Below are 24,050 nucleotides of genomic sequence, written 5' to 3' on the forward strand. Positions count from 1 at the left end.
GGACCTTGTTCAGTTAAGAACACGGAGCTTTACAGTGCAGGGAGGCCGGAGGAACTAGCGTCCACAGGACAGACTCACAGAGAAGAGAGAGATGCTGAAAGTAAAACAGAACTGCACAGGAGTTCTGTTCATCGTGCAGCACAGTACTGAGCAGTGCGGCCCTAGGAGGAAACTCCCCAAGGTCCGGAGAAATCTTTGACAAGACAAGAGACTCACACAGATAGTGCTTTCCCCAAGCAGATAGACTAAAAGGAAAAACAACAAGAAAAATCGTGATTCATGAGGGCAGGGGCTGGAGTACGCGGTAATAGCTTGCCTGAGTAGCGAAAACTAGTTAGCCCCAGACTGAGCGCTGCTCGGAACCACTTCGCAAATCATAAAAGCAAGACCAGAAACGATCAAACTCTAAGTAATTTACTACATCCATGAACGAAGTTCAGCGTTTACAGGAACACACAACTGTCCAGTCTCCAACAAGGCAACATCCCACAGTGCGTGGCGTTCCATCAGCGATCTTGAGGTATCCAAAGAGGCAGGAGGAATGACCCATAATGCAGAGACACATCGGTCATTTGCAAATCACCCAGAGCTGATACAGATGTTATAATCACCAGAGAAGGACATTAAAACATTTATTCCACCTGTATTCCGTAAGTTCCAACAGTTAAATGTACACACGGGAAACATTAAAAAAAGTCCCACTCTAACGTAAAGAGATGAAAACTACACCGTCTGTAAAGGAAACGTACTGCAAGGGATTAACAGCGAGCAATTCGAAAACGCAGAAGAAAAAATTTTGAATAGGAATTGCCTTGACTTTGCAGATCACTTGACGTAGAAAGCGACAGTCCCAAATGGAAGGGCGGCGGCGTCCTAAGATGGGGCGGTGGATACTCCGCGCGGGTGGTGCCTTGGAGCGTGATTTCCGACGTCGCAGCTTGAGTAAGGGATTGCCGCCACCCGTGTGCGTGTGCCTTCATCCTCTGGCAGTTGTCCTGGAACGTACAAGGCAGATGACTTAGTGAGGGCAGCCCTCCACGTGGTGCAGAGAGACCAGGGGCACCAGGTAAAAACTGGGAGCAGGCCGAGATCAGCTGGGTGGAGATTCCGGGAGAGGGGCGCTGGGGAGGAACTGAAAGGGCAGATGCATAAAAGCGACAGTTGAGACGCTCATCAGATCCGAAGAACCAAGTTCGTCTCTGGGTGGGCTCGAACCACCAACCTTTCGGTTAACAGCCGAACGCGCTAACCGATTGCGCCACAGAGACGAGCCGCTGCGAAGCTTTCTTGTAACATCCTGGAATCAGAATGTATTCCCCGTCCCCTCCAACCCCAGCGGAAAAGAGATTCAAATGTCTCTATCTTGTCCAACCTCGCCGGCGCCGGAGACACTGAGCGTTGTCATCGGGCATGTCCGGCCGTGGACACCGAGCCCGAGTGAGCTGGGGGCTCAGACGAAGCAACGCCGCGCCCACGACCATCCTCGCCTGCTCCTGGCCGCCTCGAAAGCGGCCCCTCTACACGAGACGACTGCCGCCTCTCTCGGCCTCAAGTCCTCCATTTCCCACTCGTGATCGGCCTCACCCGTCGCGCTCACCGCAAGTCCCCCTCCAGACCCGGCTGGTCGTACGGGGGAAGGACAGCAACCGGCTGTGTCCCCACCGTTCTGCCCGCTCTGGGCGCCTCCGGAGAAGGGCTCCACGAGGCACGACCCGGAGTTTGCTCACCAGGCAGCCCCTCGCCCGGAGTAGGGCCTGGCATCCAGCAGGCGCCCAATAAATGCCTCGCGGAGGATGCATTCCGCCGCCGGGGCCAGGGGTGGGGGGTAGACCAAGAATTCTTATGCCACCTGTAAGGTTTTAGTCCTCGAGGAACCTAGATTTTTCAGATCAGCTGTTCTTCAAAACCTTTCTTCTAGCAGCTGATTTAGAACCAGATAAAAGTCCTAGAGAGGCCAGGAGGGCACCACCCCGACCGGCTCTGAACTCCCCACCCAAGGCGGTGCTGCGGCCTCAGCCTGCGGGCGCAGGTGTCCGGTCTGAGAGGCGTGAAGGAGGAAAGCTGCAAAGGAGAAAGACGGCTGCGCTAACGTGGATCCGACCACAGCTCCGTAGGTCCCCGGTGGAGCACAGTGGTCGTGGTGTGATTGGTGCGGTGATGGGAGCCTGCCTGCTTGGGTCTGAATTCGAATCCTAACAAAACGGACTTCCCGTGCCTGATCACCACCGGCAACACCGTATGGTTCTACCTTTTGGACTTGGTGCCTTGCCCCCTACTGGCCACAGAGCAGGCGGGCGAGGTGGCGAGGCGCACACCTCACCGGAGGACTCCACGTTCTGAGGACGCCCAGACTCCGCCCGAGACCCCCAAGGCCTGGAGTCAGCATTCCCTCCAGCTGCGCCCTCGCTGACGCTCCCGGTGACGCCCACCCTGAGGAGAGCGCCTGCGGCTCCAAGAACAACCTTCTCCTCTGTCTGGGAGCATTTGGCTGGGTTCATTTGTTACATTGTGTTTTCAACGTCTAGAGGCGACCTTTTAAAAATTAACTTTATAATGATTTAAAAAAATGAATGTGGTTCCCAACTCAAATCAAACCAAACAAGGCATATTCACTATAGTCTAGCCTTGAGTATAAGATCTGCACGTGTCTCAAAGGCCTGGGTGGAGGTGGGTCAGGGATCCCTGCTCTCCCCAGACGCCGGAATCCGCAGCCCGGGCTCCTCTTTCTGGCTGAGCTTGGGATGAAAGGATGAGATTTCCTGGAGCCCAGGTTCAAATCTTAGCCTAATAGTGCCTTTTCGTGTCCAATGGAGACTTAGAAGCGAGAAATTCTGAATAAAATGGGAATAAACTGGAATAGGATCAATTAAAATTCTGAATAAAATAGGGCACCTGAATACAATACAGTACTTCCCATCCAGGTCTGGAACCCTCGACCCGAAAGCTAAGACGCTGTCACCCTGGCTGCTCAGCGACGTCACAGCCCCGCCCCGCGACCATTTACTCACAGGGACAACCGCGCAGTTAGTTGCAAGACGTGCGGGGCGAAGCCCCCTCGCGGAGCAGGACTCAGTGGGCGCAGCCTCTGTCTTTCGCCCCCGAGACCCAGGGTGACCCGACGAGGGGGCGGCACTGGCTCGGTCGCTGCGCCCCTGGGCGGCGGGGCCGGGGCCTCCGATGGCCCGCGACGGTCAGAGTCGCCAGGGTCCAGCGGGGACGCCGCGGGCTCGTCCCCTCACCTGCCCCCCACGTCCGCGTGGAGCGCGCGGACAGCGCCTGTCGGGGACGCGGGAGCGGGAAAGCACGTCCCATCTGAGGAGTAAAAAATCCCCTTTTTCTAACTAAACAGAAAGGTCCCACCGAGATTTGAACTCGGATCGCTGGATTCAGAGTCCAGAGTGCTCACCATTACACCATGGAACCCTCTGCCGGCCGCTCCACTGCTGCCGCCGCTGAGCCAGGTCGCGCACAGCCCCGCGGGCCCAGGAGCGGCCTCCCGCCCGGCGCTCACGTCACCCCGCCCCGAGCCCGCTTCCTCCGCGACGCCAGGAGGCGCCTGACTCGCCTGCCCTCGGCCGTCTCTTCAGGTTTGTTTGTCGTGGAATGAGATGAAATCCATTCGGGGTGAGCGACAGGGAAGGGCTTTTAGGGCTCCCCCAAATCCACCTGCTCTGCCGGCATTTCTAGAGTTTTCTGCCCTGAGGTAAAATTCCCGCGAGGAAAAAAAAAAGGTTCCTTTCCTCTTCTCTCCAAGTGTCCTCTTCCCGCTGCCGTGGGAGCTCTGAAGACCCTCAGAACAGCCCTTGGGACTTCGTGGGATTGCCTCCTCCTCCTCCTCCGCCTCCGATTCTACTCTCGAGAGCCCTCTCTCCTCCCTGCGTTCCTTGCTGTCTTCCTCCTCATCTTTCCCGCTTCCTGCATCTGCTTTGCTATCACTCGTCCTCACTTTCCCTGCGCCCGCCCCAGTACACAGCTCAGGCTATCAGAACATGGGGAAGAGCGGCCACAGTCTGACAGGAAGGTGAGGAACATTTTCCATCAACGCGAGAAGCCCGACTGCTTCTCGGGTCAGGACCCTTTAGGGGACTTTGCTCGAGGGAGTGGCTGAGCGTCCGTAGCCAGTGCTCGAGGCCTTTTGCCCGCCCGGGACCACTCTGGAGCCGGAGTGACTCCAAGATGAAGAACTTTGGGTTCGGCGCAGCTCCTGCGTGATTGGTCAAATGCCTCGAAAGTGAACCGTCAGCACTCTTCTTTAGGCCTTCAATTGGGACAAATCAGTGGCTCATATCGCCCCCTCGTGGCTACATCCGGTACCGCGCACAATGATGGGGTGCAGTAGATACCAGAAAATTCAAAGAACGCTGGGCGATACTCAAGACCTTGAAATTAAAAGTCTGACAAACTACCGACTAAAATAGATTAATGGAGGGAAAAAAGTATGCTCCTCCCTTTTGGCTACAAGCGGGTCTTGAAAAAGCAACTTTCTAATGTTTTAGGATTCAGGCAGAAGAAAGATGAATGGGTCAGAAATGGCAGTTGGTTTGTGGCCTTTTTGTAGCGTATTGTTCATAATTGTCCCAACAGTGAAGGTGTGCAGTTATTTTTAGTCCGTTATAGTTTCTTTGTATTCTGTTGCTCTAGGAGATGTTTGTCCAGGTGCAAGCACTCCAGTAAAGGGTCCTAGGTCCCAGCCTATCTCAACAGGATGCTATCTTTTATGTAAGGAAAATGGGAAATAGATATGCTTATCTTGCAGGAAGGATAGGCCAGAAACTAATGAAAATGTTTTTATCTAGGGTTGCACAGGAATGGAGTCTAAGATATGGAGATGGGAGGGGATTTTTTCTAAGTGTATCTTACAGTTTTCATTTTTTAAACGATGTCACTGTTTTACATATTCCAAAAGAGGATGAAAAAGCTAACCTTAAAATTAAAAAATAAAAGCAGAACAAAAGAATTTAATTATATATCAAATGATAATATAACCACATAGAATATAATTAATTCAAGTAAATTTTGAAAGCAGTGCTTGTCTGTACACCCACAGTGGGATATATCCTAAAGACATCTTGAACTTTACTTAATAGGTTTAAGGTTGGTCATAGAATTGGTATAATAATTCTGAAGCTGTCTTGTGTGTATAGTAGGATAGAGCAAATAAGTAAAAATGTTGATATTGTCAGGAATCAAGGTTATCAACTTGGAAGATGGAGGACAAAATGATGAAATGGGAAGAGCTGAGGAAGAACCTTATAGTGTTGGACTGGAATTGGAGATAGCCATATCAACTAATTGTTACCGAGTCCAAGCTCTCCTAACGTGTGCTGCACAACAGGCCAATAAATTGAGAGGTGAGTTGTTGGGACAAGAAAAAGTGACTCTATTCAGAAAGCCAGCAGACAGAGAAGATGGCGGACTAATGTCCCAAAGAACCATCTTATGGATTTAGAATTCAGGCTTCTTTTCTACTGAAAGGGGAGGGAAAGTGATTGATTATTGAAAATTTCTTGGTGCCAGAATCCTTTGTTCTTGCAGCTGTCTGAGTAGGTCTGATCACAGTGTTCCTATAAACCTCCAACAAGACATTATGCCTTTTAAAGGTCAGAGCCTTGAGAATGGGCTGTCTTGTATATTTCAGGCTATAGGCAACATTCTTTTAGTTATTAACTTGTAGCGAAAGCAATAGAATACAAAGGTTAAAGTAAAAGAACCAGATCCAATCTGAAGTCAAATTTGTTCTTCCCTATTACATAATGATACCCACTGATAAGGTCTAGAAGCAGTGATACCTCACAGCAATGAGCTCATCTAGTAGTCAGTTTCTAGATACCATTTGTCTGGGATCCCTTGTAGAAATGCCTGATTTTGTGTTGGGGAAGAAAAGTATAAGTGAGCCTGCAACATTTTGTTGTGTCCAAAGACTAGTAGAGACATGTCAAAAGATCACAGAAGCCAGCCTGAAAAGTTCCCCTGTTTAAGTTGGAGACCAATGGAGCATCAAAAAGAATAATGATTATAACATACTGAATGAGAGAGGACTCCATATAATATATATGTAGTATACACATAGTATAATCCATGTGCTATACTTAAAGAAAAGATGGAGGAGGGAAAGCTGTATTTTATAGAAGAATAGCAGTTAATAAGTGTGGAAGGAAAAATAAGGTTGTTTGTTAGAGTGCATGTTTACAAGAAATGATTAAATTTTCATTTTTGGGGGGGGGGACCAAAGCTAAACTGGGTGACCACAGGTTTTTTGTTTATCTCAGGTTCTAGATGTGTTTATTTTCTTGACTGCAGATGGTGTACATGTTTATTCATAATGGTGAAAGGGCAAAATGTCAGTTTTACTACCCTAGTTCCTCTCTGTAGTCAAATTTCTACCTGTAAGGCATGGTTCCATTCACCTAAGTGGTTGGCAATTTTCTGGTTCAATACAATTATTTTGAATTTTTCTTTTATTTGACAAGTTTTATTTGCATAGCTGTAAAAAGAAATGTTGATTAATGCTCATAAACATCCTTGTTAACATATAGTTAATATAATTAGATACTAAGGCTATGAGTTAACTTCTTTCTGGAAGCCTTGTAAAGCCTCTGAGGTTGTCATTTAGTTTGGAGGGAATGCAAGAAGTATTTTATTCTCTTATCAGTTTTACTGAGATCAAGAACTAATAATTATCCAGACTACCTCTACCAGGATTTATCTGCTGCACCTAAAACTGTATGGGTCCTCTTTCCCTAAGATCCCCATACTTGTCAATGTTGTAGCCTATAGAAAGGGACATCTTTTAGTATCTGTAAGCCTGGGATTCCATAAGCCGTATACCAGGTAAGGGACCATTTTTCTGAAAGGACTTTGTAGGCATCAGTTCTATAAGTGAAGTATGGCTCTTATGCCTTAAAGTGAGTTTGCACACCAAATTTAACAAGATCTGTGGCATGGTCATATATTACAGTGTAATTACAATATAATATATTATTATGTTCTGGTAGGAAGAATAAGGATTCTTACTGAATATTTGTAAGTAACTACAAGATCATGAAAAGTAAAGGAATTTAATAAAAGCATTTTCCATTATGTTTAACCATTGTTACATTATGCTGAATAGTTTTGTAAGCCAATCAACACATACTTTTTTTTTTTTGACCGTGGCATGTGGGATCCTAGTTCCCCGACCAGGGATCGAACCCGTGCCCCGTGCAGTGGAAGCATGGAGTCCCAACCACTGGACCACCAGGGAATTTCCCATATTATTTTCTATAGAGTCATTATTCTTAAAATTTCTTGATGTTTAATTACCTTACAGTCTATAGTAAGACTTCCCCAGGATGTCTTTTCAGTATTCCAAAGACTCAGGTATCATAAAATACCATTTCAACAATGTTTCATTTCAGTTTGTACAAATAGACCCTGTTAAATTGAGGAGTCAAGGTATATTAAAAAGAAAAGGGGTTTTCTCATATGCACACTAAAGAGAGAATATTAACCACAATTTGATTAGTTCTTTTGGTACATTTTTTTTTGGCATTTTCCTTTATTTTATTTTATTTTTTTCCACACACACACACTGTATTTTATTTTTACAAGAGATAAATAGACTGACACCAAGCATTGTACATGGATGACCACAACAAAAGCAACAATGATTGCAATTACCAAACATGAAACACACTCATACTATGTCATAATATTGACATTCAGTCCAGTAATCCTGCACTGTAACAGCTCCTTTACTTTGCAGTGCAAAATTGATTTGTATATTCTTTGCCTCTGAGTCCTTGTTGGATTTTTTTTTTTTAATTCAGACAGAAAGTCACAAAAATTATACTCATCCTCATCAGTTCACTCAGTCCCATGTAATCAATTTTTTTTCCATCTTGATCTTTTGTTAGCACTTTTATGAGTTCATCAGTTTTTCATTAGAGTTCTGAAAATGCTTATTCATTCAGTTCAGCAGTACAGTCAGTTACCAGAAACCTGTACTTGTCAGAGTCTTTTCCATGAATTTCTTGAAGATGAAACCCTTTTATAGGAACATATTTGCAAAAGCATCAGAGTACACCCAGAACTGTCTGTAAATGACAAAAGACTTAAAAATGACCACGGTTAAAGATTTGATGAAAGTTCATAATAATGCAGTTGACAAGAAAATTAGTTATTTCTGAGATATACATTTTAAAGTAATAACTAGGATTATTATTTACAACATTATACCAGAACATATAAGATTTTTAGAAATTTCATGTAATGTCTGAAACATTTATATTAATATATTTCCATACATATTTCCATACAAATACAAGATTTTTAGAAATTTCATGTAATGTCTGAAACATTTATATTAACATATTTCCATACATATTTCCATACAAATACAAATATAAGATTTTTAGAAATTTCATGTAATGTCTGAAACATTTATATTAACATATTTCCATACAAATAACCCAATGAAAGTTTAGTATTAGTTGTTTTGTTTGTTTGTTTTTTTATACTGCAGGTTCTTATTAGGCATCAATTGTATACACATCAGTGTATACATGTCAATCCCAATCGCCCAATTCAGCACACCACCATCCCCACCCCACCGCAGTTTTCCCCCCTTGGTGTCCATATGTCCATTCTCTACATCTGTGTCTCAACTTCTGCCCTGCAAACTGGCTCATCTGTACCATTTTTCTAGGTTCCACATACATGCATTAATATACGATATTTGTTTTCCTCTTTCTGACTTACTTCACTCTGTATGACAGTCTCTAGATCCATCCACTTCTCAACAAATGACTCAATTTCGTTCCTTTTTATGGCTGAGTAATATTCCATTGTATATATATACCACATCTTCTTTATCCATTCGTCTGTTGATGGGCATTTAGGTTGCTTCCATGACCTGGCTTTTGTAAATAGTGCTGCAATGAACATTCGGGTGCATGTGTCTTTTTGAATTACGGTTTTCTCTGGGTATATGCCCAGTAGTGGGATTGCTGGGTCATATGGTAATTCTATTTTTAGTTTTTTAAGGAACCTCCATATTGTTCTACATAGTGGCTGTATCAATTTACATTCCCACCAACAGTGCAAGAGGGTTCCCTTTTCTCCACACCCTCTCCAGCATTTGTTGTTTGTAGATTTTCTGATGATGCCCATTCTAACAGGAGTGAGGTGATACCTCATTGTAGTTTTGATTTGCATTTCTCTAATAATTAGTGATGTTGAGCATCTTTTCATGTGTTTCGTGGCCGTCTGTATGTCTTCTTTGGAGAAATGTCTATTTAGGTCTTCTGCCCATTTTTGGATTGGGGTGTTTGTTTCTTTAATATTGAGCTGAATGAGCTGTTTATATATTTTGGAGATTAATCCTTTGTCCGTTGATTCGTTTGCAAATATTTTCTCCCATTCTGAGGGTTGTCTTTTCGTCTTGTTTATGATTTCCTTTGCTGTGCAAAAGCTTTTAAGTTTCATTAGGTCCCATTTGTTTATTTTTGTTTTTATTTCCATTACTCTAGGAGGTGGATCAAAAAAGATCTTGCTGTGATTTATGTCAAAGAGTGTTCTTCCTATGTTTTCCTCTAAGAGTTTTATAGTGTCCAGTCTTATATTTAGGTCTCTAATCCATTTTGAGTTTATTTTTGTGTATGGTGTTAGGGAGTATTCTAATTTCATTCTTTTACATGTAGCTGTCCAGTTTACCCAGCACCACTTATTGAAGAGACTGTCTTTTCTCCATTGTATATCTTTGCCTCCTTTGTCATAGATTAGTTGACCATAGGTGCGTGGGTTAATCTCTGGGCTTTCTATCTTGTTCCATTGATCTATGTTTCTGTTTTTGTGCCAGTACCATATTGTCTTGATTACTGTAGCTTTGTAGTATAGTCTGAAGTCAGGGAGTCTGATTCCTCCAGCTCCGTTTTTTTCCCTCAAGACTGCTTTGGCTATTCGGGGTCTTTTGTGTCTCCATACAAATTTTAATATGATTTGTTCTAGCTCTGTAAAAACTGCCATTGGTAATTTGATAGGGATTGCATTGAATCTGTAGATTGCTTTGGGTAGTATACTCATTTTCACAATGTTGATTCTTCCAGTCCAAGAACATGGTATATCTCTACATCTGTTGGTATCATCTTTAATTTCTTTCATCAGTGTCTTATAGTTTTCTGCATACAGGTCTTTTGTCTCCCTCGGTGAGTTTATTCCTAGGTATTTTATTCTTTTTGTTGCAATGGTAAATGGGAGTGTTTCCATAATTTCTCTTTCAGATTTTTCATCATTAGTGTATAGGAATGCAAGAGATTTCTGTGCATTCATTTTGTATCCTGCAACTTTACCATATTCATTCATTAGCTCTAGCAGTTTTCTGGTGGCAGTTTTAGGATTCTCTATGTATAGTATCATGTCATCCGCAAACAGTGACAGTTTTACTTCTTCTTTTCCAATTTGTATTCCTTTTATTTCTTTTTCTTCCCTGATTGCTGTGGCTAGGACTTCCAGAACTATGTTGAATAATAGTGGTGAGAATGGACATCCTTGTCTCGTTCCTGATCTTAGAGGAAATGCTTTCAGTTTTTCACCATTGAGAATGATGTTTGCTGTGGGTTTGTCATATATGGCCTTTATTATGTTGAGGTAGGTTCCCTCTACGCCCACTTTCTGGAGAGTTTTTATCAGAAATGGGTGTTGAATTTTGTCAAAAGCTTTTTCTGCATCTATTGAGATGATCATATGGTTTTTATTCTTCAATTTGTTAATATGGTGTATCACATTGATTGATTTGCGTATATTGAAGAATCCTTGCATCCCTGGGATAAATCCCACTTGATCGTGGTGTATGATCCTTTTAATGTGTTGCTGGATTCTGTTTGCTAGTATTTTGTTGAGGATTTTTGCATCTATATTCATCAGTGATATTGGTCTGTAATTTTCTTTTTTTGTAGTGTCTTTGTCTGGTTTTGGTATCAGGGTGATGGTGGCCTCATAGAATGAGTTTGGGAGTGTTCCTTCCTCTGCAATTTTTTGGAAGAGTTTGAGAAGGATAGGTGTTAGCTCTTCTCTAAAAGTTTGATAGAATTCACCTGTGAAGCCATCTGGTCCTGGACTTTTGTTTGTTGGAAGATTTTTAATCACAGTTTCAATTTCATTACTTGTGATTGGTCTGTTCATATTTTCTGTTTCTTCCTGGTTCAGTCTTGGAAGGTTATACCTTTCTAAGAATTTGTCCATTTCTTCCAGGTTGTCCATTTTATTGGCATAAAGTTGCTTGTAGTAGTCTCTTAGGATGCTTTGTATTTCTGCGGTGTCTGTTGTAACTTCTCCTTTTTCATTTCTGATTTTATTGATTTGAGTCCTCTCCCTCTTTTTCTTGATGAGTCTGGCTAATGGCTTATCACTTTTGTTTATCTTCTCAAAGAACCAACTTTTAGTTTTATTGATCTTTGCTATTGTTTTCTTTGTTTCTATTTCATTTATTTCTGCTCTGATCTTTATGATTTCTTTCCTTCTGCTAACTTTGGGTTTTGTTTGTTCTTCTTTCTCTAGTTTCTTTAGGTGTAAGGTTAGATTGTTTACTTGAGATTTTTCTTGTTTCTTTAGGTAGGCTTGTATAGCTATAAACTTCCCTCTTAGAACTGCCTTCGCTGCATCCCATAGGTTTTGGGTCGTCGTGTTTTCATTGTCATTTGTCTCTAGGTATTTTTTGATTTCCTCTTTGATTTCTTCAGTGATCTCTTGGTTATTTAGTAACGTATTGTTTAGGCTCCATGTGTTTGTCTTTTTTACGTTTTTTTCCCTGTAATTCATTTCTAATCTCATAGCGTTGTGGTCAGAAAAGATGCTTGATATGATTTCAATTTTCTTAAATTTACTGAGCCTTGATTTGTGACCCAAGATGTGATCTATCCTGGAGAATGTTCCGTGCGCACTTGAGAAGAACGTGTAATCTGCTGTTTTTGGATGGAATGTCCTATATATATCAATTAAATCTATCTGGTCTATTGTGTCATTTAAAGCTTCTGTTTCCTTATTTATTTTCATTTTGGATGATCTGTCCATTGGTGTAAGTGAGGTGTTAAAGTCCCCCACTATGACTGTGTTACTGTCAATTTCCTCTTTTATAGCTGTTAGCAGTTGCCTTATGTATTGAGATGCTCCTATGTTGGGTGCATATATATTTATAATTGTTATATCTTCTTCTTGGATTGATCCCTTGATCATTATGTAGTGTCCTTCCTTGTCTCTTGTAACATTCTTTATTTTAAAGTCTATTTTATCTGATATGAGTATAGCTACTCCAGCTTTCTTTTGATTTCCATTTGCATGGAATATCTTTTTCCATCCCCTCACTTTCAGTCTGTATGTGTCCCTAGGTCTAAAGTGGGTCTCTTGTAGACAGCATATATATGGGTCTTGTTTTTGTATCCATTCAGCCAGTCTATGTCTTTTGGTTGGGGCATTTAATCCATTCACGTTTAAGGTAATTATCGATATGTATGTTCCTATGACCATTTTCTTAATTGTTTTGGGTTTGTTTTTGTAGGTCCTTTTCTTCTCTTGTGTTTCCCACTTAGAGAAGTTCCTTTAGCATTTGTTGTAGAGCTGGTTTGGTGGTGCTGAATTCTCTTAGCTTTTGCTTGTCTGTAAAGCTTTTGATTTCTCCATCAAATCTAAATGAGATCCTTTCCGGGTAGAGTAATCTTGGTTGTAGGTTCTTCCCTTTCATCACTTTAAGTATATCATGCCACTCCCTTCTGGCTTGCAGAGTTTCTGCTGAGAAATCAGCTGTTAACCTTATGGGCGTTCCCTTGTATGTTATTTGTCGTTTTTCCCTTGCTGCTTTCAATAATTTTTCTTTGTCTTTAATTTTTGCCACTTTGATTACTATGTGTCTCGGCGTGTTTCTCCTTGGGTTTATCCTGTATGGGACTCTCTGCGCTTCCTGGACTTGGGTGGCTATTTCCTTTCCCATGTTAGGGAAGTTTTCAACTATAATCTCCTCAAATATTTTCTCTGGTCCTTTGTCTCTCTTCTCCTTCTGGGACCCCTATAATGCGAATGTTGTTGCGTTTAATGTTGTCCCAGAGGTCTCTTAGGCTGTCTTCATTTCTTTTCATTCTTTTTTCTTTAGTCTGTTCCGCAGCAGTGAATTCCACCATTCTGTCTTCCAGGTCACTTATCCGTTCTTCTGCCTCAGTTATTCTGCTATTGATTCCTTCTAGTGTAGTTTTCATTTCAGTTATTGTATTGGTCATCTCTGTTTGTTTGTTCTTTAATTCTTCTAGGTCTTTGTTAATCAATTCTTGCATCTTCTCAATCTTTGCCTCCATTCTTATTCCGAGGTCCTGGATCATCTTCACTATCATTATTCTGAATTCTTTTTCTGGAAGGTTGCCTATCTCCACTTCATTTAGTTGTTTTTCTGGGGTTTTTTCTTGTTCCTTCATCTGGTACATAGCCCTCTGCCTTTTCATCTTCTCTATCTTTCTGTAACTGTGGTTTTTGGTCCACAGGCTGCAGGATTGTAGTTTTTCTTGCTTCTGCTGTCTGCCCTCTGGTGGTTGAGGCTATCTAAGAGGCTTGATGGGAGGCTCTGGTGGTGGGTAGAGCTGCTCTTTTGGTACATTTAGACCCAGTAATTAATTCATGTTTTGTTGATCTTGGGTAAGTAATCTACTTCCTTACAAAGTCATCTGCTTCTGGGTAAAAGAGTCCTGGAAATCCTTGCAGGAATCCTTGTACAAGTTGGAGTCACTTGCACAGTCTGACAAGTGTCTGTCTGAGGTGATGATGTTAGCTTACACTGGAAGCTGTACCCATGAGTCTATTTCCTGTACTATTAACAGTTAAGAAGACTAGATACAGTCTTTTACTGAGGCTCTTTTGATGTTTCTTTCAGAAGCCTCAATTTCTAATCTGTAGTTTGTAGGAGGGACATTGCATAAGGGAAAAGCAAAAATCACTGTGTATGAAAAGACTGAATGGCTCTGGATAATTCTATATTATAACCAATAATCTCAGTATGGCTAAGAGTGCAGTTGTCTATAGAAATATACAGAAAACAAATTAATTAGAATTTAATCAGTGATTACCCTGAGACTTGTACCAATTAAGCCATTAAGTTATGTCTTCCTTGCTAACATAGGGAGTTTGAGAGCATTCATGATTGGGGGTATGCAGGTAACATGGTGTTCAATCTCTCTCTCTCTCTCTCCCTCTCCCTCTCCCTCCCCCCCTCCACCCACATACAACTGCCTTATTTGCACAGATTTACTATAAATAGCTTTATGCATTTAGTAAGTTACAGGCCAATAAATTCAACTGAGCAGTTGTGAAATCTAACATGCAAGAGCTTGACTTAACCTTAGACAGTGATTCACAATGTTTCTGACATGTCTTCAACTGGTGAAAGAGAATATTTGATTTCCTTCTTATTTTCAACCTGTTATTTGACTATCTTCCCAATGAACATATTTCATGTTCTTCTTTTCCATTCTTGTTTTTGCTTTTGGATCAGAAGCAATATGACTTGCATACACTTAAGCCCAAATAAAGCTCTTATATTTCTGTTGAACAGTTTCAATGCCTGTCAACATATTTTGCTGAAAAGTCAAGATTTTCAAGTCTACCTTGGTTATATTTAACTTCAGCTTCCGGCTGACAGCATCCCTAGATCTGACAGGGTGTGTTGTGTGGATTTGTCACCATAAGCTTCTCTAAACTAAAGGCTTCTTTGCATAATTGTGTTCATTGATGTATATAGTTCTACAAGTTTATGCTATGCTTCTTGGTCCCCAACCCAGATTCTTCTAAATACTCATTCATGTTAATTCTGAACAGCTTCCACATTTCCCCAGGGGCTTTTTGAATTTCAATTTTATGTTTTCTTATAGAAGTATCAGCTGGATCTTCTTGTAAAATTGGGTCACATAGCTATACAACATCATTATATCTTTCCATGGCGTCAGATTTCACTTGACTCTGTGACTGCCAGGAAACTTCAACTCCTGAAGGCAAAACAATGCCAAGGCATACTGACCATAGCCTAGGGCTACAATCATTACCTATTCACATATTGTCCAACTACCATCTCCAACCATAGAAGCATATTCACTAATTAACTCTTAAACTTCTACCATTTGACCACTATTTCAGGAACTTTGTTCTTTCCTTTTTCTCATTTTATCTCACATCTTCTTCCCAAAGCTCAAATCTTCTAAAAGATAAGACCTTTGTCATCTTTCCAGGATCTAGAGGCAGCTGTGCACTTTCCCTGGAGAATTTTTAAAATTATAATCTTGTGATCATTTTGTTTTTCATGTCTTCATTCTTTTTTTTTTGAATTTTATTTTTTTATACAGCAGGTTCTTATTAGTTATCCATTTTATACATATTAGTGTATACATGTCAATCGCAATCTCCCAATTCATCACACCACCACCACTGCCACCCCCCCTGCCACTTTCCCCCGTTGGTGTCCATAGGTTTGTTCTCTACATCTGTGTTTCTATTTTTGCCCTGCAAACCGGTTCATCTGTACCATTTTTCTAGCTTCCACATATATGTGTTAATATACGATATTTTTCTTTCTCTTTCTGACTTACTTCACTCTGTATGACAGTCTCTAGATCCATCCACGTCTCTACAAATGACCCAATTTTGTTCCTTTTTATGGCTGAGTAATATTCCATTGTGTATATGTACCACATCTTCTTTATCCATTCGTCTGTTGATGGGCATTTAGGTTGCTTCCATGACCTGGCTATTGTAAATAGTGCTGCAATGAATATTGGGGTTCATGTGTCTTTTTGAGTTATGGTTTCCTTTGGGTATATGCCAGGTAGTGGGATTGCTGGGTCATATGGTAGTTCTATTTTTATTTTTTTAAGGAACCTCCATACTGTTCTCCATAGTGGCTGTATCAATTTACATTCCCACCAACAGTGCAAGAGGGTTCCCCTTTTCTCCACACCCTCTCCAGCATTTGTTGTTTGTAGATATTCTGATGCTGCCCATTCTAACTGGTGTGAGGTGATACCTCATGGTAGTTTTGATTTGCATTTCTCTAATAATTAGTGATGTTGAGCAGCTTTTCATGTGCTTCTTGACCATCTGCATGGCTTCTTTGGAGAAATGTCTATTTAGGTCTTCTGCCCATTTTTGGATTGGGTTCTTTATTTTTTTAATATTGAGCTGCATGAGCTGTTTATATATTTTGGAGATTAATCCTTTGTCTGTTGATTCATTTGCAAATATTTTCTCCCATTCTGAGGGTTGTCTTTTCATCTTGTTTATGGTTTCCTTTGCTGTGCAAAAGCTTTTAAGTATCATTAGGTCCCATTTGTTTATTTTTGTTTTTATTTCTATTACTCTAGGAGGTGGATCAAAAAAGATCCTTGCTGTGATTTATGTCAAAGAGTGTTCTTCCTATGTTTTCTTCTAAGAGTTTTATAGTGTCCAGTCTTAAATTTAGGTCTCTAATCCATTTTGAGTTTATTTTTGTTTATGGTGTTAGGGAGTGTTCTAATTTCATTCTTTTACATGTAGCTGTCCAGTTTTCCCAGCACCACTTATTGAAGAGACTGTCCTTTCTCCATTGTATATCCTTGTCTCCTTTGTCATAGATTAGTTGACCATAGGTGCATGGGTTTATCTCTGGGCTTTCTATCTTGTTCCATTGATCTATATTTCTGTTTTTGTGCCAGTACCATATTGATTAGATTACTGTGGCTTTATAGTATAGTCTGAAGTCAGGGAGTCTGATTCCTCCAGCTCTGTTTTTCTCCCTCAAGACTGCTTTGGCTATTTGGGGTCTTTTGTGTCTCCATACAAATTTTAAGATTTTTTTTGTTCTAGTTCTGTAAAAAATGCCATTGGTAATTTGATACGGATTGCACTGAATCTGTAGATTGCTTTGGGTAGTATAGTCATTTTCAAAATATTGATTCTTCCAATCCAAGAACATGGTATATCTTTCCATCTGTTGGTATCATCTTTAATTTCTTTCATCAGTGTCTTATAGTTTTCTGCATACATGTCTTTATGTCTTTTATTCTTTTTGTTGCAATGGTAAATGGGAGTGTTTCCTTAATTTCTCTTTCAGATTTTTCATCATTAGTGTATAGGAATGCAAGAGATTTCTGTGCATTAATTTTGTATCCTGCAACTTTACCAGATTCATTGATTAGCTCTAGTAGTTTTCTGATGGCATCTTTAGGATTCTCTATGTATAGTATCATGTCATCTGCAAATAGTGACAGTTTTACTTCTTCTTTTCCAATTTGTATTCTTTTTATTTCTTTTTCTTCTCTAATTGCCATGGCTAGGACTTTCAAAACTATGTTGAATAATAGTAGTGAGAGTGGACATCCTTGTCTTGTTCCTGATCTTAGAGGAAATGCTTTTGGTTTTTCACCATTGAGAATGATGTTTCCTGTGGGTTTGTCATATATGGCCTTTATTATGTTGAGGTAGGTTGCCTCTATGCCCACTTTCTGGAGAGTTTTTATCATAAATGGGTGTTGAATTTTGTCAGTTTGTTCTTCTTTCTCTAGTTCCTTTAGGTGTAAGTTTAGGTTGTTTATTTGAGATTTTTCTTGTTTCTTGAAGTAGGCTTGTATTGCTATAAACTTCCCTCTTAGAACTGCTTTTGCTGCATCCCATAGGTTTTGGATCATCATGTTTTCATTGTAATTTGTCTCTAGGTATTTTTTGATTTCCTCTTCGATTTTTTCAGTGATCTCTTTGTTATTTAGTAACGTATTGTTTAGCCTCCATGTGTTTATGTTTTTTAGATTTTTTTCTCTGTAATTGATTTCTAATCTCATAGCGCTGTGGTCAGAAACGATGCTTGATATGATTTCAATTTTCTTAAATTTACTGAGGCTTGATTTGTGACCCAGGATGTGATCTATCCTGGAGAATGTTCCATGTGCACTTGAGAAGAAAGTGCAATCTGCTGTTTTTGGATGGAATGTCCTATAAATATCAATTAAATCTAGCTGGTCTACTGTGTCATTTAAAGCTTGTGTTTCCTTATTAATTTTCTGTTTGGATGATCTGTCCATTGGTGTAAGTGAGGTGTTAAAGTCCCCCACTATTATTGTGTTACTGTCGATTTCCTCTTTTATAGCTGTTAGCAGTTTCCATATGTATTGAGGTGCTCCTATGTTGGGTGCATATATATTTACAATTGTTATATCTTCGTCTTGGATTGATCCCTTTATCATTCTGTAGTGTCCTTCCTTGTCTCTTGTAACATTCTTTATTTTAAAGTCTATTTTATCTGATATAAGTATTGCTACTCCAGCTTTCTTTTGATTTCCATTTGCATGGAATATCATTTTCCATCCCCTCACTTTCAGTCTGTATGTATCCCTAGATCTGAAGTGGGTCTCTTGTAGATAGCATATATATAGGTCTTGTTTTTGTATCCATTCAGTGAGCCTGTGTCTTTTGGTTGGAGCATTTAATCCATTCACGTTTAAGGTAATTATCGATATGTATGTTCCTATGACCATTTTCTTAATTGTTATGGGTTTATTTTTATAGGTCCTTTTCTTCTCTTGTGGTTCCCACTTAGAGAAGTTCCTTTAGCATTTGTTGTAGAGCTGGTTTGGTGGTGCTGAATTCTCTTAGCTTTTGCTTGTCTGTAAAACTTTTGATTTCTCCATCGAATCTGAATATGATCCTTGCTGGGTAGAGTAATCTTGGTTGTAGTTTCTTCCCTTTCATCACTTTAAATATATCATGCCACTCCCTTCTGGCTTGTAGAGTTTCTGCAGAGAAATCAGCTGTTAACCTTATGGAAGTTCCCTTGTATGTTATTTGTTGTTTTTTCCTTGTTGCTTTCAATAATTTTCTTTGTCTTCAATTTTTGTCAGTTTGATTACTATGTGTCCTGGTGTGTTTCTCCTTGGGTTTATCCTGCTGGGGACTCTCTGTCCTTCCTGGACTTGGGTGGCTATCTCCCTTCCCATTTTAGGGAAGTTTTCGACTGTAATCTCTTCAAGTATTTTCTCGGGTTCTTTCTCTCTCTCTTCTCCTTCTGGGACCCCTATAATGTGAATGTTGTTGTGTTTAATGTTGTCTCAGAGGTCTCTTACGCTGTCTTCATTTCTTTTCATTCTTTTTTCTTTATTTTGTTCCGTGGCAGTGAATTCCACCATTCTGTCTTCCTGGTCACTTATCCATTCTTCTGCCTTAGTTATTCTGCTATTGATTCCTTCTAGTGTATTTTTCATTTCAGTTATTGTATTGTTCATCTCTGTTTGTTTGTTCTTTAATTTTTCTAGGTGTTTGTTCTTTAATTCTTCTAGGTCTTTGTTAAACATTTCTTGCATATTCTTGATCTTTGCCTCCATTTTTTTTCTGAGGTCCTGGATCATCTTCACTATCATTACTCTGAATTCTTTTTCTGGAAGGTTGCCTATCTCCACTTCATTTAGTTGTTTTTCTGGGGTTTTATCTTGTTCCTTCATCTGGTACATAGCCCTTTGCCTTTTCATCTTGTTTATCTTTCTGTGAATGTGGTTTTTGTCCACAGGCTGCAGGACTGTAGTTCTTCTTGCTTCTGCTGTCTGCCCTCTGGTGGATGAGGCTATCTAAGAGGCTTGTGCAAGTTTCCTGATTGGAGGGACTGGTGGTGGATAGAGCTGGGTGTTGCTCTGGTGGGCAGAGCTCAGTAAAACTTTAATCTGCTTGTCTGCTGATGGGTGGGGCTGGGTTCCCTCCCTGTTGGTTGTTTGGCCTGAGGCAACCCAATACTGGAGCCTACCCGGCTCTTTGGTGGGGCTAATGGCGGACTCTGGGAGGGCTCACACTAAGGAGTACTTCCCAGAACTTCTGATGCCAGTGTCCTTGTCCTCATGGTGAGACACAGCCAACCCCTGCCTCTGCAGGAGACCCTCCAACACTAGCAGGTAGGTCTGGTTCAGTCTCCTATGCGGTCACTGCTCCTTCCTTTGGGTCCCGATGCACACAGTACTTTGTGTGTTCCCTCCAAGAGTGGAGTCTCTGTTTCCCCCAGTCCTGTCAAAGTCCTGCAATCAAATCCCGCTAGCCTTCAAAGTCTGATTCTCTAGGAATTCCTCCTCCTGTTGACGGACCCCCAGGTTGGAAAGCCTGATGTAGGGCTCAGAACCTTCACTCCAGTGGGTGGACTTCTGTTATATAAGTGTTCTCCAGTTTGTGAGTCACCCACCCGGCAGTTGTGGAATATGATTTTATTGTGATTTTGCCCCTCCTACTGTCTCATTGTGGCTTCTCCTTTGTCTTTGGATGTGAGTATCTTTTTTGGTGAGTTCCAGTGTCTTCCTGTCGATGATTGTTCAGGAGTTAGTTGTGATTCTGGTGCTCTCACAGGAGGGAGTGAGTGCACATCCTTCTACTCCACCCTCTTGAACCAATCTCCCATGTCATCATTCTTAATGCCAGTCCTTTTATCCTGAATCATCACGAAATAGCTTGCCTGGCTTAAGTTCTAAACAGACTTACGTGTGTGATATTTTGGACAAGTAAAATGCAGCTTTGTTCCCACATTCAAACTACAATTGAACCATATGAAGATATCATGATGGATTATTTTCTTTATTTCCCAGAGTTACTGACCTAAAACACCAATTTGTTTAATTTTTCCCACAGTCTTGAGGATCTCTGATAATACAAAATATAGAATCTCCCTAATGCACAGCCTTACCTGTCAAGGAGTTATCATTGAGCTTTGCTTTTTATAGTCTATGTCTTGAAAATAGTGGGCTTTTTTCGAATATCTTTTCTCAAACAATACATGTGCCTCTTTCCCTCCTTCACCCCGATATTGTTTCAACACCTGTCATTTCTTCCTTCTTATTGAGAAACTTTGTCCTAGTTATTCTGTTCCCCATTCCCATGTTTCAAAGCATTTTTCCTTGATGTCACACCAGTCACTAAGCTCCCTGTTCTGAGACTGTAGATTCCTGAGAAACCTAATTTAGGGGCTGAGCTAATCACTGATCATCCAGGAGATAATTCTTCAGATTTTGAACTACCTATTTACTTTGCTTCTTCAGTGGTGGTATAAGAATTACCTAGGAAATTTGTGGAAGAAAGAAGGGTCCTGTGCCCTATTCCTATGCCCAGAGATTATTAACAAGTTCCTCATGTGATTTTGGTGTAAATGATCCCTAGGTCTGCAGCCAGTGCACCAAGGATTGGAGAATAAGGAATTCATATTAATTGAGTGACTTCTCAGACACTGAACCTAGTAGTTTGTCTGTTTGTCTGTCTGTCTGTCTAGCCACACACACACACACACACACACACATACATACACAAACACATACACATATTTAAAATCATCCAAAAGATCTATACATAATGTTATATTCTCTATTTTGTAAAATGGGATAATGAGGCTCAAAGAGATTAAAGAAATTGTCTACTATTGCATATTTAGTTAGTGGTAGATCTGGTATACAAATCCAATAATATCTTTTCCAAATCCATGGTTTTATTTCTTCAATCCAGCCCCAGTAAAGGATTTTGTGAGGAATACACTTGGAACTAAGGAATATTGGTAAAAATTAGCTGTTAATAAAATAAAAGTTTATACTGACTTTTATTCATTCATTCAACAAGTATTTATTGACTATTCTATGGGGCAGGGACTTGTATAGTAAGGACATGGGGGGAACAAGACAGGTCCTACACACACAAAGATTGTCTTCTAACAGCCAAACATTATATAGATAATTACTAAATATATTGTAATTGTGATGAGTGTTAATTATTATTTATGTGTTCCTTCATCTAGTTTCATCAGCTAGGGATTGAAAGCTGACTGAGCATAAAAAATAGACCCATGGAATCCATGAGAATATATTTTTCCTGGGCAGGAATCTTCTGATTTTTTCATCTTAAAAGTGAGAAAATCACTGTTTATTCCACTCTGACATTCTAATATGAAGCTGTGTGGCACAGTGCAAAGAGCACTAACCTGGAAGTCTTGAGGTTCCCAGATTTATAAAGGTACCTCTGCCACCAACAAGCTGTGGGAACTCTAGCAAGTTTCTTAATCTTTGTAAGTCTCAGTTTCTTCATCTATAAAATTAGGTTATTGTCCTTCATTTTTCCAGTTTTGCAAGTTTCCTATAGAGGAACAGCCCTGCCATGGTGCCCTGGAAACCTTCTTTGTATTCACATAGTTCACACAGGCTTAAATTGCAGCTAATCTGAGTTTTAGCAGAATGCATTTTTATCCTCTGGAATGCAAGAGGATGGGAGGCTTGTGAGAAGTTGCCTTGAAGATCCCACTAGTCTCCCTGTTTCCCCTGCTAGTCTCTCATGAGATAGGTTATCAACACCTACCAGGTTTCGATGAGATATGATGCTTTCTGCCTGCTTTTCTCAAGGTACAGCTGAGACTACAAAACCAATTAGTTCCAGTCTAGAATTGGCTCTTCAGCAGTGGGTGTCCTACAACTCACATTGCAGTCATCAGCCCCTTTTGTTTTGGTGTTGTACTTTTTGGTATATAAGACAACGGCCCAGGGAGCTGGTACGTTTGACTACTCTTTTTTCACTGTCTATGTAAGTAATAAACTGCATCTAAAAGTGGCTCATTGTATTTTTGCCAGCTGAGTCAGTCAGGCCTTGGTCTTATCTCGTGCGCTTGACAGTTTCTTTGAGCTGTGATGAACTCGGTGTGTGTTAAACGGTCATTAGGAACTGCAGTCAAGACCAGGCCATAGTCCTTGGTGTATGTATTTGCTGAATAAACATTATGCTTAGCCTATGCCCTGAGAACATATCACTGAGGAACTAGCTGGAAGAGTGTCTACATGTTTAGAGAATTATAAAAGCATGTTGAAGGATGAGCTGATGGTAGTCTCTTGGTAGCCAAAGGGGATGAGAATAAGGACAGTATTCAGGCTAGGTTAGGAAAGTTTGAGGGGAAAATAAGAAATGCCTACAACAATATCCAACTCCTTAAGGGGCAGCCCGAGCTGAGCAGTGTGGCCTGAGTAGCTTACCCCACAGTGAATTGTGCACCTGGCCAAGGAGGTCCACAGGATGGACCCAGGGCTCATCTATACTGCTGGGGAGCATCACCTCCAGGGAGAGGAGGATGTAATCATGAGGCTCTGCTGCATACCTCAGAATTCAACCTTGGGGCTGTCCTTACAGTAGATGCCTACCAAATAACTTTTGGATTAGCAGGAATGAAAGATGCTTGAAGATGTATAATGAATTTTACCTTAATGGATCTTCTTCATAGGATCAGAAGGGGCTAAGGAAAAAGGACCATTGCATGTAAAGAAGTATAGTAATAATCATTTTCTTCTGTACTTGCAGTTTACAAAGGTTTTTATACACATTGTTTCATGAATATTTATTGAGTACTTAATTTCCTGACTCCATGCTAGGCACTGGAGTCACAGAGTCAGTCAAGTTCTCCTTGAGAACCTCAAATTGGTAGGAAATAAGTGCTCAAAAACAGATACTTTTATCAGAATGTGGCAACTGTCCTAACCTTTGGATATTATAGCAGCATAGAGGAGGGGCATGTAGTACAAGACAAGAACATGTCTTGCTAATGGGAAGGTGAAACAATGAGAATTTTCAAGGACAATCCTATTCTCATGATAGTTCACCACAAGAGAATGTCCTCAAGAATGGATGGTATAAGGCAGGGTCTTTCTAAGGAAGGGTCTTTGCTGCATCTTTGGAGAGTGCAGACAATCCCTCAGAGGATTCTTGGGATAAAAATGCAGGGAGCTAAAAGCCATCTAAATTTTAAAAGGAGAAGTAAATTATCTCTGTTCACAGATGCCATGATCTCATATGTAAGAAACGCTAAAGATTCCACACCAAAAAAAATTTAGAAAAAATAAATGAATTCAGCAAAATAGTGGGATACAAAATCAACACACAAAAATCAGTTGTGTTTCTATACCCTAACAATGAACTACTTAAAAAAGAAATTAATAAAACAATTCCATTTGCCTCAAAAAGAATTAAATACTTGGAAATTAACCAAGGAGATGAAAGACTTGTACAATGAAATTATAAAACATTGCTGA

At 40.6% G+C, this 24,050-nt stretch overlaps 2 non-coding genes and 1 pseudogene across 2 annotated transcripts; all 3 read right to left on the minus strand.

Moving 5' to 3' along the window:
• Positions 1–1,194: 1,194 nt before the first annotated feature.
• TRNAN-GUU lies at positions 1,195–1,268 on the minus strand. Its single transcript has one exon. It is a non-coding gene; the product is annotated as a tRNA-Asn (tRNA).
• Positions 1,269–3,351: 2,083 nt separating this feature from the next.
• Positions 3,352–3,423, minus strand: TRNAQ-CUG. The gene has a single exon. It is a non-coding gene; the product is annotated as a tRNA-Gln (tRNA).
• Positions 3,424–14,353: 10,930 nt separating this feature from the next.
• LOC118901929 lies at positions 14,354–23,076 on the minus strand (annotated as a pseudogene).
• Positions 23,077–24,050: the final 974 nt, after the last annotated feature.

The sequence above is a fragment of the Balaenoptera musculus genome, chromosome 1 (assembly GCF_009873245.2).
Source record: "Balaenoptera musculus isolate JJ_BM4_2016_0621 chromosome 1, mBalMus1.pri.v3, whole genome shotgun sequence".
NCBI classification, from domain to species: Eukaryota; Metazoa; Chordata; class Mammalia; order Artiodactyla; family Balaenopteridae; genus Balaenoptera; species Balaenoptera musculus.